The sequence below is a fragment of the Eptatretus burgeri genome, chromosome 5, assembly GCF_056783735.1.
Source record: "Eptatretus burgeri isolate ZD-2024b chromosome 5, Ebu_testis_v1, whole genome shotgun sequence".
Taxonomy (NCBI): Eukaryota; Metazoa; Chordata; class Myxini; order Myxiniformes; family Myxinidae; genus Eptatretus; species Eptatretus burgeri.
Window position 1 is genome coordinate 65,245,456 of NC_140965.1, and position 17,061 is coordinate 65,262,516.

The following is a 17,061-nucleotide window of genomic DNA, read 5'->3' on the forward strand; positions in this document are numbered from 1 at the left end:
GCGGGGTTTGTGTGGGTGGGGCTTGTGTGGGTGGAGTCAAAAAGGGGCGGAGTCAAAAAATTTCAATTTATCTTTGTCTTTTGTAATTCCTGTGAATAAAATGAACCTAAAATCTCTTCCCCTTCCAAATCATATATTTTATAAGTCCAAGGAACTGTATCTATTACATCAACAATTTTAAAAAGTTCTTTCGTCCATCGTTCAGTAAAACCCTTTTCAAAATGAGATTTCCACCTATATATTCTTACGATATCACCAACTTTGAACTTAGGTTTTCTGACATTAATCTCTTTTTCATATTTTAATTTTGTAAATGTTTCTGATGGCTTCATATTCGTTGACGTGTGAATCGTGTCATTATACTTATCCACAATATCCTGAATAAAAGATAACCATTGTTGTGAACCGAGTTGTGTGAATTTTTTATATAGTCTCTCTTTTAAGGTACGATTAAAACGTTCAACAACAACTGCCTTCCCTTCATTAAAGGTACTGTATAATGTAATACTGTTATTTTTTAGAAAATTCATAAATGTCTTGTTATAAAACTCTCTACCCTCATCAGTCCACAATTTTTTAGGTTTTCTCTTACTTTTATTAAATATCTGTTGAAAAGCGAACATAAGAGTATTACCTGTTTTGTTTTTTAAAGGGACAACCCACGCATATCTACTCCTCAAATCAATAACGGTTAAAGCATACTTGTACCCCTTATCATTATTGAGTTCAATCAAATCAGCAGACCAGATATAATCAACTTCCTTGGAATAAACTTTCCTTCTCTGAAACTTTGTGAATATTGGTTTATGTAATTCATCAGCTAATTGCTCTTCAGTCTTAATGGCATCATTAGAGCCTATGAGTTTTTTGAATTTCCAAGTCCAAGTTTCAATTTAGCACTAATCATCTTCTTCATGATGAACCTATCAACTTTTTCTCTCAAGGTTGGATTTTGTATCAGAGACAAATTATACAACATTTCTCTATCGGCTTCATGCTTTTCTTCCAACGTTGTGGTATTCCCATAATCAATATCGTGTCTCATGCACACTTCATCAACTCTATTGATTGGTTTACTCCAGGATTTAGGATTGTCTGCCTCATCTAATCTTTTATCCAAGTTTGTGCCTGGACCACAGAAAGAATACCCTGGAAGATGTAATTCCCCTGGTATTCCAGTAGTTGTAAATTTACTTCCTGATAAAAACTTTTGTATATCTCCTCCGAGTTTGTGTTTGGAGATAAATTGATTTTTTTTGAACCACACACCGAACATATACCTTTTTGTATAACCCTGTTATTTTTACTTTTAATATATGAAATATTTTTAGTATTAGTTTTCTTTTACATTTGAGACAATAACTCATTTATTTATGTGAAAAAGTCCTGCAGAGTGCAAAAACCTTTTAGTTTCCAACATGCACATTTGAATCTTAATTTTTAAAACATAAAGAATCCTAAGAAATGCCTTCACTCTCTCCTCCATTTATTTAAGAAAAAACTTGAATTAAAATGAATAGCTTGACGATGTCAATAGTCTTGAAGAAAATATTGCAAATAGACTTGTCAATTCTTTGTTTTCCTCCTCGGTGGGTTGAGTTATTTTCTGTAATACCGCCAATCTTTTTTGAATCTCACTGGTTTCCATATTTTGATATTTATTTTGTCTCGCTCTTTCCTCCCTCTCCTCCCTCTCTCTCTTCTCTTTTTCCTCCTTCTCTTTCTTCTCCCTCTCCTCCTTCTCTCTCTTCTCTTTTTCCTCCTTCTCTTTCTTCTCCTTTTCCTCCTTCTCTTTCTTCTCCCTCTCCTCATTCTCCTTTTCCTCCTCTTCCCTCTCTTCTTCAACTCCTTCCTCATCCCTTACTATCCTTGAATCGTTTACACCCCATAGAATATTATACATATATTCATCAGGATTTCTTGTTATTCCTGCATCGAAAATAATTTTTTTTACAACAGGAAACCAATAAAATTTCTTTTGAATTTCTAAAAGAGCCTTACCTTTTCTTAACTTTATAATTTTTTCATTATTTAACATTCTAATTAAATCTAAAGTTGTCGGTTTATCAACATCAGCATAATGCCAATCTTTTATTGAAAATACCTCATTCTTATGTTGTAGAACATATTTATTAAAATACCGAATACCCTTTTCTTGAAGGTATGCTTGGACACAGAAATGATAATTTTCTTGAAGCCTTCTTGCTGTCATTTATGTATTAGAAATATATGTTAGAATAATATTATGGCACGAAACACCTCCCCATCTTCCCATAGTTAAATCATTTTGTATTTCCTTACTTATTATATATAATCCTGTTTTTTCTGTTTTCATGAGATAAACAAGGGCAAAACCATTATTATATTTACCCTTATTAAATTCTTTTATTTGTTGTTTACTAATCGTGGACCCACAAAACTCATTCTCGATACCAAGTGGATAATATTCTTCCTTACGAGACTGATTTAATTGTTCCAGGTCTTCGAGGTTAATTTTAAATGACCAATTATACCCTAAATCATTCATATCATACCCCCATTGTTCTATTCTCATACAAACGATACGCCCTTCTTTATAAAAATTTATTTTAATTCGAACTGTGAATTCTGTATGACCTGGAGATAATATCAACACTTCTGTATCTTTGGAATACACAGCCGTTTTATTCAAGTATATATATTGTGATAAATCGCTTAATCTCACCAAGTCATTCGCGTCAGTTGGGCTTGGATAATTTTTTAATTTATAAGCATTTTTCATGTTAATATTTTTGTTTATATTATATTTATGTCGTTCAGCCTGTGCCTTTGTATAATAATTTGATAAATCAATATCCAGTTCTTGAGATACACCAAAGATAGAACCATCTTTACCAACATAAGTCATTTATATTAGATTAAAAATAATATCATAAAATTTTTTATTTTTGTTGAGTTGAAATAACACATATAGACATAATTGACCACAACACTTGGAATTTAATTCTTGGACTTGAAATGTTTGATAAACACCATTCTGTAAGAATTTTATGACTTCAACAGGTGGTGGAAGACCAAAACTATCAAAATAATATTTGTCTTGATTATTAAAAATACAAACCCAATGAGAACCGTTCCCATTATTATCTTCTAAGTTCATAATAATATTCTTTGTATGTTTCGGCACATTTGTTAATTCATCTCTCATACAAATAACCACATTTTGAATTTTTAATTTCTTACAATATTTGGCAAGTTGTAAATTTGATGTTGTATTCTTTCCAAATTCTTTCAACCACTCATCAATGCTCATTTATTTATTAGAAAGATATAATCCATTACCTCTTTTCGTTAATTTTACACCTGCTTGTGCAATAGAAGAAAGCATATCTCCAACTAACAATCTCGCTTTATCAGGCAGACCTTCAAGTTTTTCAGCAAAATCTACAATTACGCCACTTCCACTAATTTGTTTCTCCAACTCTTTGTTATGTCTTTCCAATTCTTTTTGAGCCTGGAGTTGAGCCTTCCTTTCGTTGGCAGTTTTCACCGCTGTTGAAATACCACCCGTCAATGCTCCAACCGCACTTAAACCAGCAAATAAAGGAATTAGAAATGGGAGAAATCCTCCACTCGTCTCTCTTATTGAATATTTTTCAACATTGGTTTTGTCATTTTAATTTTAAGTGAGCCAGTGTCATTCAAGATTTTAACCTGTTCTCTTGTGAGCAAAACATCAATTCTTACTGCTCCTTTTCTCTGAATTGTATTAACGTTAATCGTACAAGGCTTTTGATTTTGAACACAAGATGATAGTTTATGAAGATTGATTTGATTAACATATACCCCAGTTGGTACTTTGCCACTCATTTATTTAACAAAAAATTATGTGAGACTAATCATCACACCATTATCTGTATTAATCTGCAATTCTGTTTCTTCCAAAAGCAAACAATATGTATCAACTTCTTCACTCTCTCCTCTTTCAATGTATAGGGAAGTATCCACTCGATTAGACTTTATAGTTTCCTTTTGCGCGCTCAGGTCAAACGCATAGATTGTATACAAACTTTTAAATGCTGTCATATCCAAAATAGGTTCTTTATTTCCATTACTTTCACACACCTTTTGGTAAGACTTGTATGCTTCAGCAAAATCATTTTTTCCCAATTAATTTCCAATCTATCTCGTGGATAAAATGTTCCATCTAGAGAAACGCGAAGTTGTTTCACCTTAGCATTATCACTCAATGCATTATTCTTATCAGTCGCAGTATCACCATCTGGCTTTTTAAAAATGATCCACAGATATCGTGGCTTTCCTTCCAGAACACCCAAATTCCACGTGTAAGTAGTTTGATTGAGTTTAACGTGTTGACATCTTCTTTTGAGGTATGATACACTGAGTGGTTTCTTTGAGTTAAGTCTTCGATTCAACATCTCTTCTGTTTTAAGATTAGGAGTATATTCACTGATATACCAACTCATCTCCTCAATTACAAATTTATTCTGATCACCAAAAGCATTACCAACACCAAAAAGCAATCTATTTTCATTATCATTCCTTTGTAGTTGAAATCTAATTTTAAGACCATACAGAACTTTATCATGATCACAAAATCCAAATATACCTTTAAGAGGAACCGCCACAGTAAAACTATTTTCTGCTTTTGTATCATCATTATACGCTCCTTTCCTTTGAATATATCCAGGGTCTGTGTTTGTTCCCGTTGACATATCAGGAATAAAACCTTCGACAGACCCCTTTCCCATTCTATCACTGAATGTATAGAGTGTAAATTTTATCATTTCAGATACAGCAGAGACATAATCAACCGCTTCAACTTCTTGTGTTCCAATATACAAACGCACACTATCAAACATTTTCCAGAAGAAATCATTTACAAGTGTAGCGTTTGTGTTATTCCCAGCTTTAGTGAATTTAAATTTACACAACAAGAAACTTTCGGAGAGATTCAAATAGGTTTGTTGATTATTTATTTCAAAACTTTTTGTACCATTCGTATTCCAGTCTGTTCCAGTTATTGCATTTACCTTGAAGTAATCTTCTTTTTAGTGGAGTTTGAGATAATAATAGTATCATCCAAATCATAGATACTATCAATTGCTTCCATACTTGTATTTATTTAGGAAAAAGATGTTAAAACTTTTGAAACCCTGATCCAAGTATTTGAATTATTTTCTGTCGTTCTTGGGGGACAACTGAGTTTTGCCTTTCTTAATTTCTTTTATTGCTTGTAATTTATGAGATTCCTTCTGAGCATCTTTTATACTCTTTACAGCACCTGCTACATTTCCCACAGCAGAAGCAGTTGAACCAATTAGATCTTTATGTTTAAGAATAGTTGAACCAATACCCATGAGAGTATCAATTATCCCATCTCCTCTAAATTGATGTCCAACACCCCTTTGTCTCTTAGGTTTATAGTATCCTCTACCAAGATACATACCTTCACCCTTGTAGTATGGGGAAAGGAACATCCCATCCCCTGTAATTATTTTATATTTTCCCAACTCGTGTTTCCTCACAATAACCATCGTATTTATTTATTGGAAAACTTCACGTAGGTGAATTCTGATGGATATAACTTCTCCATTAAAAGAAATCACACGATTATCTTGGTCGGTTATCCTAAAATTTACTCTGTGTATGGTTTTTCCTGACACAGGTAGATAAACCAAATTTTTAGGTTCCATATTAAATTTATAACCAATTGGGGTTGAGTATGCACTGAATGAAAATATTGTATTTGTTTTTTTCCATCATTATAAGCACCATCAATCAAATCACAGTGAATTAACACCGAATTTATTCCTGAGGATATTTGAATGACATTATCACTGTAAAACGTCCCATTAGTTTCAATCTTTTTTGAGGAGAAACCCAATAACTCTCTAAATGAATTATCAATTGTGAAATCAACCTTGTAGTTATTTTTAACTTTAATCGTTGATTTTGAAGTATGTTTTTGAATGTTTATAACAATATTTTTTGGTTCATCACCCTGTTCTTTCATAAGACGAGCAATTTCGGAAGATATTTGAGAAATCTCATATGCTCCGGGTGAGACTGTTATCGTTTTGTATCCACTTCCGGGATTATAACTAAACTTGTCATTTTTATCAGTTATATTAAATAAGGTATTATAAGTTTCCATGGACAATAAAGATGCCTCATATTCTTTTGTTGTGTCAAGTTGTAGTGGGTATGGGAATGAAGATGTGTGGTCGCTTGTTGTGAAATTGAAACTAAGGATTGTGCTTCTCATCTTATTTAATATGAGATAAAATGTCTTTATATTGATATTTATTAATTATTTTCATGTTCATCAACTGGTCTAAAATGGCTGATGCTTCATTAAAACAATTGTTATTTCCAGCCTTCTGACTGCCTAACAACAATAACAGTCTATTAACTAATTGCGATGGGTCATTTGGAAGAAAACTAACACCTGAACCAAGGATACTTAAAGCCTGAATAATGTGTTTCTCCTTCTCATTCTTCCTACTTTTACCAGAAAGAATAACCTTATAATTTAGAGTGTTCAGCAAATCAATATATACTCTATCATCATTATTTTCCATATCCAATGGTTTATCAATATACTTTGATTCATCCTTCACAGTTGAACCTTGTCTTCCATCTTTTGTGAGAAGAAACATTAATCTCGGAGTTAGTTTAACAGGGGGTTGAGCAGAACTTAAGAACCTTAATTCATCATTAAATATCAATACCTTTTCTTGAACAAGATGAAATATTGCTGGTTGTTCTGTTGGAATGAGTCCTGCTTTGGTTTTTGAATCCGCTGAATATTCATTGTTTTGAACAGCATTCACAATATAATCAGGGGGTTGATTAATCTCTTCCAGTTGTTGAAATAAACCTTCATCATGTTCTAATTCTCCAATATGCTCTAATTCTTCCTCCGTCATTTGACTGAAATCTTTCAACATTTGGAGCTTTCTGGGAGTATATTCTACTGTGGGAACTGTGGAAACATCTTTCATTTTTTCTTGGGAAGTTTTTAAAAGTGGTTTAAAAAATTTCTCTTGTTTTCTTTCAAATGCTTCTTCGCCCGTTAGTTTCTGTCTGCGTTTCTTCTTTATGTCTTCCTGTTGTTTTACAACTTTTGAAACCAACTCTTGATGTTCCTTAAATCTTCTTGCTCTTTCTTTTACATCCATTTATTTATTGTAAAATATCATTTAATGAATTGTAAAGATCAACAGGGAAATTTTCTTTTTCTTCATCATTCAAGTAGATGTGTTCAAATAAATCCTTTTCTTTAAATATTTCATCAAATTCTTTATTAACATTAATGCGAGTTGTAATTTCTTCTTCACTAATACTTGCATCTCTGCTTTTCATACGTTTGCGTTGAGTTTCTTCATCAACATCAAAACCGAATGATAAAATCTTCACTCCACTCAGATGTTTAATAATTTGTCTCATTCCTTCTGGATTAGTTTCTAATATCCCAACACCACCAGATTTTAGTTTCCTTAACTCACTCTTACAATGTGAATATTTTGTTGTACCAAGAGAAACCTCCTCAAACATTTGACCTTCATTCCTCAATCGCATATGTTCCTCCACTGAAATATAGTGATAATCTTCACCTTTTACTTCTCCAGGTCTTATTGCTCTAGTTGTTGTTGATACAATGCGTATCACGGGTTGTTTTTTAAGTAAATTTACAATATTCTCATTTGTACTACACAAGAACCTTGATTTATGAAAGTTTTTTCCAGAAGCAGATTTACCCACAAGATTTATAATAATAGTTGTCATTTATATATGTAATTGTTTATAAAACAAAAAATATATCCCTTAATATCTCATCTTGTTTCACAACAATATATTTATATTTTTCAGTCGTGTGCTTCATATAATCCTCAAATTTCTTTTTACTACATAATGTAGAACAATTATCTCTCCAAAAATTATTGATATCTATTGAATTTAACTTGAATAAAATAAAAGTATTAGCATTGTTTCTGATGGAACGACGAGGAAGTTGAAAGTACGATTGACTAAGATAAATACAATTACAAGAAGAATGTCTCCCTCTTGTGTAGTAGCTGTCCATTACCGTTTGGTTTCTCTCATTAACACAATCATCAAAGATAACGAGGTTCTTTTTGATTTATCCAAATCTTGGGGAGACGGTATATCATCCGTATTATCACTAAGAATACAAGTTATAGGATTTGATTTCTTTTTACATCTCTGTGTATCACAAAATAGTTGAATTATATCTTCAATGTTATAATCATTTAGGTTTTTTGACGTTTAAATAAACCGATTATATCTTCTTTTTGAAGACCAGCATTAAAACCTTGTGAGAGTAGTTGATACTCTGGTTGAAAACTCGACTTTGTGAAAATTATTAAATTGTCATAATCTAAAAAGTTGGGAGTGAGGAGCATTTTTAAAAGTAAGCAGGTTTTTCCACATCCACTTGAACCAACTATGAGACATCTTAATGAATTTGGGAGATTTTTATGGTTGTTAAATTTTATCTTATTTTCCCAAATAGGTAAAAAATCATTCATTTATATATTTGAAAAACAGGTTATTTAATTTATTATTGACTTTTTAGAAACTCTATATTTTATCCTAAGTTCAGGTTTCATTTGAAGATCATCCATTATTTTATTTATACAATATCTTCTCTTGATATTTCCCTGAAAATTACATCCATGAATAATATACAACAACAATCCTTTGAACATTTCTCTTATACGTTCAGTTTCTTCCCTTGTAAGGAAAGGTGTGTTATCATCCTCATACTTTACATTCATTTCTCTAATCAATCTTGTAAAGTAATTCATTTTTGGTGTAAATCTAAAAGAATTATTTTCCTTTTTATATTTTTATTATCATTAATTAGAAGATAATCACAGAATATACATTGTTTATAGGCTTTTGACTCTGTGTTTAATCCCCGTCTTTCACACGCAGGACAATTCTCAAATTTGTCATATGGAGAATCAGGAAAGTCTAGCATATTTATAAAGTAAAACTTTACTTAAACTGAAATTCATCTATACTTTCAGTTGTATATTACCATCGATATCGATATACTTTTTTTCATTATCAGATTCAACGACAACATTTTTTATATTAAAGGTAATTTTAAAATTATCGTTAACTACTATTGAACGAAATGTCATTTCACCTGATATATTAACATCCTTTATTTCATCAGGATTTACATCTTTAGGGTTGTTGAAAAAAATACAAATTTCTCCTTGCATATTACAGATGGTCTTATCTTTTCTTTCTAAAGCTTCATCCATAAGGTTTTTGTTCTTTGATACTTTTTCTTGTTTCATTGCTTTTTCTAGTTTTGAATATATTACTAGAAGGAGAGGAGAAACTTTTGTTAGAGATACTTTAATTGATGTTCTACCAGGTATACTAAAAGCCCTTCCACTGAAGGAAATTGAAGAACTCATATTATTTACCATAATAGTTTTTATCCAATAGTTGTTATATTTATCTTTGTTCAATTTTACATCCTTGACATATTTCTCAGTATCTTTAACAGATGAAGAGATTGATTGAAACTTGTCTTTTGTGTCTTGAAACATTGTATTTATTAAGTGAAAAAGTTGGAGGATAAAATGGTTTTAAGCACAGATTCACCTGTAAAACAAACGAAATTTTCATCAAGAAAATTTTAGTTTAAGCAAAGTTTTATTCTATAAATATGGTGAATACAACGTACTGCGATGTTTGTAATCACGAATATAAACATTATAGAAAACACCTCCGAACCAACAAACACACATTTAATCTGTTTCATAAAATATCTCCTCTTGAGTTGGAAAGAAAACATTGTGATATCTGTTCAAAGGATGTTTTGAAGAGTAGTTATAATAAACATCTTCAATCACAAAAACACAAGAAAAATGAGTTTAAAGTAAAGGGAGGCTATTATATTGAAAACACTGATGGGGCATTTAAAGGGCATATAAAAATAAGGATTTTTCAATTTGGAGAACCCGGTCCATCATCAATAGCTGAATCAATTGAAATAGTGAAACCTGATGTTGAAAATTTTATTAAAAGACATTAAAAGAAATGAAAACTTTAAAGTTTTATATGGGAGTGAAAATGAATATGAAAAGACAAGATGAAGAACAAACTCCTTATATGAGAACAGATCTTCATTTTATAACATCATTTCAAGATTTTTGAATAGTGGGGTTTATGAAGAACTATCAAGACAAGAGGAGGATGTTGATAATACAGTGGTAGGAAGTGGATTCAATATTAAAAAAATCATCTTTTTAGATATACACATTCTAAAATCAAACCCTCTTAAAGCTTCTTCTTATATTGAATTACCAAAAGAAATAAAACTAAAGAAGGCAGTTGTTAATATTAAGAACAATGATAATAAATGTTTTCTCTGGTCTGTTCTTGCTCACTTACATCCACCAAAATGTAATTCAGAAAGAGTAAAACAATATATGAAATATGAGAATACCTTGGACATTAAAGATTTTAAATTCCCAATGCCACTAACAGATATTCCTAAATTTGAGAAAAAGAATAATCTTTCTATTAATGTATATGGATTAACGGATACAAACAAAGTTCAAATATTAAAAATTTCAAACAACTATAAAAATGAAGAAACACACATTGATCTTTTATATTTTAGTGTTGGAAAGAATTCACATTACACATACATCAATAATTTATCAAGATTAATCTCTTCTCAGGTATTCAGAACAGCAAACAAAATATATCCTTGTAAGCGATGTCTTAATTCATTTCATATAAAGAACGATTAGAACAACATTCAAAATATTGTAGTAATCATAAATCAGCTGTAATTACAATGCCTAAACCTGGTGAAAAGATTTCTTTTGAAGATTATAATAAATCTATCATGCACCCATTTGTGATATACGCTGATTTTGAGTGTATCCTTAAAAAGATAAATACTGCTTCTCCTAATCCAAAAGAACCATATACAAATAAATATCAAAAACATATTCCTTGTGGTTTCTGTTATTATATCAAATCATCTGTTGGAGAAAAGTATAACAAACTTGAACATTATCGTGGAAAAAATGCTTCACAAGAGTTTGTAAAACGATTAGAAAAGGATTGTATAAGACTCACTAAATTAATGAAAGAAACAAATGAACCGATGAAATTAACCAAAGAAGAAAAATTAGAATTTAGAATGAACAATATCTGTCATATTTGTGAGGGGGAAATTAAGGAGTCTAAAGTTAGAGACCATTGTCATCTTACTGGTAAATATAGAGGTCCCGCTCATTCCTGTTGTAATCTTAATTATAAATTACCTTCTTTTATTCCAGTCTTTCTTCACAACAGCGCCAACTATGATACACATCTATTTATAAATGAACTTTCAAAAACACCAGGGAATATTTCTGCTATAACAAACACAAGTCAAAAGTATATTTCATTTTCAAAAATGATATTCACAAAACCTTTAACTCGTATTAGGTTTCTAGATTCTTACAAGTTTATGGGAACACCACTAGCCTACCTCGCATCAAATCTAAGCTCCACGGACTCTTTTCCAAATCTTAATTCATTCTTTCCAAAAGAGGAAATTCTCACTAAAGAGGAAATTCAGATTAAAGAGAGAATTCAAAGTAAAGAGGAAACTGTAATTAATGAAGAAATTCTAACTGAAGATGAAATTCTAATCATAAAGAAAATTCGAACAATGAATGAAATTCTAACTAAAGAGGAAATTCTGATTAAAGATGAAATTCTGATTAAAGAAGGAATTCTTACGAGAGAGGAAATTCAAACAAGGAATGAAATTCAAAGTAAAGAGAAAATTCTTACAAGTAAGGGAATTTATCCTTATGATTATATGGATTCATTTATGAGATTTAAAGAAACACAACTTCCATCAAAGAAAGTTTCTATAATAACCTTTATGAAGAAGAGATAAGTGATAAGGAATATAAACACGCACAAAGAAATATGGAAATTATTTAAGATAAAGAACCTTGGAGAATATCACGATTTATATCTAAAAACAGATGTTTATTGTTAGCTGATGTGTTTGAGGCTTTTAGAACACTCTGTCATAATAAAAATTGTTATGGATTAGACCCTGCCCACTATTTCACAGCTCCTGGTTTAGCTTGGAGTGCAATGTTGAAAATGACAAAACAAGATATAGATTTAATCAGTGATGTGGATATGCTTTTGATGATTGAGAAGTCCAAGAGAGGTGGAATATCACAAGTATGTTCAAAAAGATATGCTAAAGCAAATAATAAATATCTTCCAAATTATGATAGTGAAAAAGATAGTAATTATTTGATGTATTTTGATGCTAATAATTTGTATGGATGGGCAATGTCTCAATCTCTACCTTATGGTAAATTAGAGTGGGTGGAAGAAAAGGATTATGAAAAGGCTTTGATGAATATTGTTATTTCTTCTCAAGAGGAATTGAATGACGAAGAAGAAGGTTATTATTTTGAAGTTGATTTGAGGTACCCGAGTGTTCTTCATAATAAGCATAAAGACCTTCCTTTTGCATGTGAGAAAGAAACCCCAAAGAAAGAATGGTTCAGTGATTATCATAAAAGTTTTAATATTAAAGGCAAATCAACAGAAAAGTTATTAACAACATTCTATGATAAAGAGGGATATGTTTTACATCAGAGAAGCTTAAAACAGTTTTTGAGAGAAGGATTGAGAGTAGCTAAAATTCATAGAGTTTTAAAATTTAAACAAAGTCCTTGGGTGAAAAAGTATATTCAATTCAATACAGATATGAGAGCAAATACAAAAGTAAAATTTGAAGGGGACTTTTATAAATTAATGAATAATGCTGTATTTGGAAAGACTATGGAAAATGTTAGAAACAGGCAAAACATTAGATTCGCAACATCTTGGAAAGAAGCTTCGAGATTGATAAATAAACCAAGTTTTGAGAGAGAAGAGGTTTTTTCAGAGAACTTTTCTGCAATTCATATGAAAAAGGAAAGTATTGTAATGGATAAACCAATTTATATTGGAACAGCAGTTCTTGATTTATCAAAGATATTGATGTATGATTATTTGTATAATGACTTAAAGAAAGAGTATGGTGAAAATGTTTCATTGTTGTATATGGACACTGATAGTTTTATCCTAGATATAAAAACTGATGATGTTTATGAAGATATGAAGAAAAATATTGGAGTATATGATACAAGTAATTTCAGCAAGAAGAGTGAGTTATTTTCCAAAAAGAATGAAAAGGTTATTGGTAAGTTTAAGGATGAGTTGGGTGGAAAAGTAATGAGTGAGTTTATTGGATTGAGAGCAAAGGCATATGCTTATAAGTATGGTGATCAGATTGATAAGAGGTTAAAGGGAATAAAGAAATATGTAATAAAGAAATCAATAACATTTTAGAAATTATTATAATTGTTTGATGAATAAGAAAGAAGAATACAGGAAAATGAATACAATAAGAAGTTATAAACATAACATATATAGTGAAGAAGTAAATAAAAAGGCATTAGGAGCCTTTGATGATAAGAGATTTATTTTAGATAATGGAATAGATTGTGTTCCATATGGATATTGTATGATAGAGTGTATAAAATAGATTGCGTTTTAACGATGGGAAGAAGGGTTAGGGTTTTTAAGGGCTACCATGCCCTTGGTTTTTCACAATATATAAATGGTTAAACCAAGTATTAATCAAACTAAAGAGTGTAGAAAATCTCAGTCTTGGTATATAAATGGAAAACATAATGAATGTGAAAAATATCAAATAAGTCTTATTGAAAAAATAACTAAAACAAAGGTAAATAAAACAAATAAGCGAATCAATTTAAAAGTAGTAAGTTAGAGGATGTAAAGAAAAAAATGAATATCCTTGAATGGACTGAAAACTTTGATGGTTATCAATTGAACAATGAAAAAACAATTTACTATAATCTCAAAATGATATGTGGCTCAGGAGGTGGTCAGATGAGATCATTAAGAGAAGTTTATCATTTCGTAATGGCACAAAGGGGTATCTTAAAAAATATAAAGATTCAAATGTTTTGTTTGTCAATATTTTAGATGGGGATTATTGTGCAAAGAAAATTAAACTATTGAAGGAATTTGAGAATGAACAAATCTTTATAGGTTCAATGAGTGAGCTGATCAACCTCCAGGTTAAAGGGGAGACAAATAAATATACCTTGGGATAGCCTGGTTATATATATACAAAGCCTGGTGTTGGCTTAGTGGTTAGGGTGGCGGCTTGGGATCCCAGTGTCCCGAGTTCGAATCCCGCTCAGCTGCTGAATTAACACCAGGGGGTTGACTCAGCCTGTCATCCTTCCGAGGTCGGCGAAATGAGTACCAGTATACTGGTCCCGGTGTATGCCCCGGTTAGAATAGGTGTACCATATCCCTGTGTTGTAAGAGGCGTCCAGGAAGGGCATCCGACCATAAAACATTGCCTCACAAAAAGCCAAACCCCTGCACAGCAGGGAAAAACGGATAAAAAGGGGGTTTATTTTTAGGGAAAAAAAAAGGGAATCGCTGAAAATCCCCCATTCATTTACATGGGGAAAAGTGAGCTAGAACCAGTATATTCACCCTACTTATGCGAGCCGACCCGTCATCAACAGACTGCAAGTTGTACTTCATGAACAAATTGCATCTCTAGCTGTGAATCTCAATGAGGATGTAAAATGAAGTGAAACAAGTGAAACAAGAACTGCACTCGGTGGAGCGCATACAGTACCTCCGCCAGGCTGAACAGCTTATGTTTTGGATCCTAATGATAGACCGGATCCCACCCCTACCAAATCCGTACATAACTCTTTGAGATATCCTGTTAATAGTCAAACAGGGACAAAACAGACAATGGTGAAAACATAACCTCTGATCACTTTAGATGGCGGAGGTAATTTTAATAAACACTAAAGATTTAAAATATATATCCCGACAGTGACATAACACTCATTAAGGAGCTTGCAAATACATTATATACTACATCAAGTAGAAGGACTAAGACATGAATTACAAGGACTTGTTTGCTCATGACGTTGAGATAGATCCCAGTTTAAAATGCCATTATATTGTTACGGCTGTGGAAATTCGCATTACACCGTAAAGGGCCCTCAAGTGAGATATCTTCATAGGTACATGTGTAGTTAGCCCAAACCCGTTGTATAGAGGGTATTTATGTGATTCATCCGGGCTGCGACGCTTTGAGTTAGCCATTTTTTCTTTTCTGTCGTTATTTTGAACGAACCACGTCTCAACCGCCATCACACAACAACCACCTTAACCACCACGCCAGCCATCGTCACCAACTACAACCACGCTCCAACCCGCAGACAACAACCACAACGCCAACCTCACCACAGAAGACCCTCCACCACCTTCGCCTTTACCTTCACAAATTCATCCCACATCATCGCTTCTACGGCCATTCCCGCACCACCTGTGAACACTGAACATCGGGCTGTCTCGGGCCCGTTCGGCGATTGGTGCCGAACGCACCGAGCCGCGAGCACGAATGGCGGCCTTTCCGAGGGGAAAATTCGGATCAGAAACGCTTCATGCCCACTTCTCCTTCGTCCAATTGGCGAGCGCGGGGCGGTTTGGCCCCGCCTTCAAGCATGTATGTGAAGTCCGTATATGCAAATTTTAGGATCAGGAGAGGTTCACGCCCATTTTTGCCCGACCAATGGCTGACCGGGGGGGGCGGCGTGGCCCCGCCTCCAATCGCGTTATGATCCGAAAATTTGCATATTGGCTGCTCCTGCCGCCTATAAAAAGGCGAATTAAAAAGAGTTGGGTTTTGGAGTTGCTTGGAGAGTGTCGTCGAGAGGTTGCTCTTAGGGACAAGGAGCGTTGCGTTGGCGGAGTTGAGTTGAGTGCGCGCGGTGGAACTGCAAGCAAGGGAGTTTGGGTCCGAGGCAGGAAGTACGGCGGTCGGCGACGAGGTTGCGGTGTGGGGGATCGCTCGTCTCATCGCGCGACCCAAGCCAGCCAGCCACTCCCCTCCCCCAGGGCATCAACAATTCCCCCTTTCCCCCGCGCTGAGATAGTGCAAAAGGGGGCCCCGTTCCCACCCCACTTCAAACGTGGTGCCAACGAAACCCGCCAAGGGGCATGGAGTCGGGGCACAGCGGCACGGCCACATTTGCGGCTTGCCCGCCAACGTGTCATGAGGACGTGGGTAAGACCTCCCCGGTCTCGCGGACCTGGCTGCTCCTCCAGGTCACGCGCACATTTGGCCAACGGGCCCGTCTGCCTCCTTGTCTGTGAGGGTGGCTTCTTTCCTTTGCTTTTGTGTAAATGTGTGTTGCCATCGTCTGTGAAGTAAAACTGTATAAGTGTTGCCGTGTATACGCGTAGTCGGTTTTAGCTCTTACATTTGCTTTATGTGTATTTCAATTCTGTATGGCTGTATATACGTGCTTTCCGTGTGCCGGGAAATAAAATGCATGCTTGTTGAACTGTGCCCATTTCACTTTGTCTTTTCTCCATCCTGCTTCACGTAAAGGGTTCGTAGTGGGTGCAACATCCCGGTAATTAATCTGAACCGTCCAGGTCGACGATAACACAGCTCGGTTATTCCGATAGCACGGAATGGGCCGCCCAAGCGGCTCGTGTCTGGAGTTGACCTGTGGCGAGGTACGATCGCCCAGTTTACCATCCGCGTGGGTACTTAGGTAGGTCGAGTTTGGCGAACAACCCTATCCTATGCGGGTGGCCGATTGGCACGATTGTGATGAGGTCGAAAGGCCCACCCGTGACTAGCTCCCGGCGTTGGTCTGAGAGGGTCACGACAGAATTGTCCGTCCGGTGGGCGACGTGCCGCGATTCGAGTTACGCGGCCGTTCGCACGCCGGCGGGTGCGAATTCGCAACAATATATTCTACAAGCAAACAAAAACTCATTGCGTCGCTGACGGGAACATTAAGGGGTGGGGCGTGGGGGGGAGCGGTGAGAGAGAGAGGTAGGATAGGGAGAGGGGTGGGAGGGAGAGAGGGAGAGAGAGGGAGAGAGAGGTAGGGGTGGGAGAGAGAAGTAGGGGTG